Raw genomic sequence first — 2,279 nt, 5'->3', positions numbered from 1 at the left:
TTAGAGAAGGACCCCTGAGCGTTATCCCGTGCCATTCCCTGATCCCAGCCGTTTCCAGGAGCTCAGCCTTGCCCTGTACCGTCACCTCCTGAGCTGGAATTCCTGGAGATTCCCCATCCCTGGGGGTGCCCAAGGCCAGGCTGGATCCTCCTGGTCTGTGGAATATCCTTGGTGGGATTTTCCTCAGGAATTCCGTGGAGGGGCAGCCCCTCCCTGAACCTTATCCCGTGCCATTCCCATGCCATTCCATGATCCCAGCCGTTTCCAGGAGCTCAGCCTTGCCCTGTACTGTCACCTCCTGGGCTGGAATTCCTGGAGATCCCCCATCCCTGGAAGCGTCAGTGGCAGGTCCACGGTGGGATTTTCCTTGGGAATTCCATTAGAGAAGGATCCCTGAGCGTTATCCCGTGCCATTCCCTGACTCCCAGCCGTTTTTCCAGGAGCTCAGCCTTGCCCTGTACCGTCACCTGCTGAACCTCCCCGCGGACGATCCGGGGGGATCACCCCTTCCCTGCTCCGAGGCCGGGCGGGAGCTGAACCTGCTGTGCTGCGACCTGGACCCCGAGCTCGTCTCCCGCGCCCGCCGGAGCAGCCCCTTCCCGGGCTCCTGCGTGTCCTTCGTGGCCCTGGACATCATGGATCGCCCCTCCAGGGGGTCCCTGCTGGGCTCCCACCTGCGGCGCTTCGGCCGCCGCCGCTTCGACCTGGTGTGCTGCCTGTCGGTCACCATGTGGATCCACCTGCGCCACGGCGACGCCGGCCTGCGGGAATTCCTGGCGTTCATCAGCTCGGCGGGCTCCGTCCTGCTCCTGGAGCCCCAGCCCTGGAAGTGCTACCGGGCGGCGGCCCGGAGGATGCGGCGGGCGGGGCGGGAGGAGCCGGAGCATTTCCGCTCCCTGGAGATCCGCGGGGACGTGGAGGGCGGGATCGGCCGCATCCTGAGGCGGGAATGCCGCATGGAGAGCCTGGGCTGCCTGGGCAGCACCCGCTGGCGGCGCAGCGTCCTGCTCTTCAGGGCCACGAGGGAAGAGGGGGGCTTGGAATGGCCTCTGGAATGTGGGGAGGGTGGGGGGGAGGAGGAGGGGAAGGAATTCCTGAGTCCCAGCTCCTTAGAGACGTCCACAGGGAAAGGAGCTCCTGATCTTCAGGGCCAGCAGGAATTGCTGATTCCCAACTCCTGACAGTCATCCCCAGCTCCTGCTCCTCAGAACCACCAGGAATTGCTGATTCCCGTCTCCTGAGAGACATCCATGGGGACAGGAGCATCCTGCTCCTCAGAGCCACCAGGAATTGCTGAATCCCTGGATATCCATAGGGATAGGAGTTCCTGCTCTTCAGGGCCACCTGGGAAGGGGCTCTGGAATGGCCTCTCACATCCAGGGATTCAGAGGGAAAGGAATTCCTGATTCTCAGTTCCTGACAGACATCCATGGGGACAGGAGCATCGCTGACAGGAGCATCAGGAATTGCTGATTCCCAACTCCTGGCAGTCATCCCCAGCTCCTGCTCCTCACATCCACCAGGAATTGCTGATTCCCAGCTCCTGAGAGACATCCACAGCTCCTGCTTTTCAGATCCAGCAGGGAAGGGGCTCTGGAATGGCCTCTGGCATCCAGGGAGTCAGAGGGAAAGGAATTCCTGATTCCCAGCTCCTGAGACTCATCCCCAGCTCCTGCTCCTCAGAACCACCAGGAATTGCTGAATCCCTGGATATCCACAGGGACAGGAGATCCCACTAATCCCAAAATCCCGATTGTCCGAATTGTCCAAGCGCTCCCTGACCTCTGGAATCATGGAATGTCCTCAGTGGGAAGGAATCCACGAGGATTGAGCCCAACTCCTGGCTTGGGACGACCCCAAAATTCCCACAAATCCCAAAATCCCGACGCCCCGGGATCGTTGTCCCGACAGCCCCTGCTCTCCAAAATCATGGAATGCCAGAAGGATCGCAAAATCCTGGAATATCCTGAGTGGGAAGGGACCGTCCAGTCCAACTCCTGGCCCAGCACAGCCCCGAAATTCCCACTGATCCCAAAATCCCAACTCCTGGGAACGTCATCCCCAATCTGTGGCTTCCCTGGGCTCAGCATTCCCGGGAATTGGGGATTCCTCCACCCCCAGGGAATTCCCCTTTTGGGAATGAGATCCTTGGAGTAAAACCAAGCGAGTTTTATCCTGGCTAGTGGAATCCTGGTGTTTATTCCTGATGTTTTCAGGGAAGGTTTGGGAAGGTTTGGGAAGGTTTGGGAAGGTTTGGGAAGGTTTGGGAAGGGAAGGTT

At 59.9% G+C, this 2,279-nt stretch overlaps 1 pseudogene; it reads left to right on the top strand.

Moving 5' to 3' along the window:
* The first annotated feature begins 440 nt into the window (after positions 1 to 440).
* On the top strand, positions 441 to 1,181 carry LOC114072100 (annotated as a pseudogene).
* The last annotated feature ends 1,098 nt before the right edge of the window (positions 1,182 to 2,279 follow it).

Source organism: Empidonax traillii, unplaced genomic scaffold (genome assembly GCF_003031625.1).
Source record: "Empidonax traillii isolate 1590-97213 ecotype Southwest subspecies unplaced genomic scaffold, ASM303162v1 scaffold2640:size28257, whole genome shotgun sequence".
Lineage (NCBI taxonomy): Eukaryota > Metazoa > Chordata > Aves > Passeriformes > Tyrannidae > Empidonax > Empidonax traillii.
The sequence above is the reverse complement of the archived record's forward strand: the minus strand, read 5'-3'. Positions and strand labels throughout refer to the sequence as shown.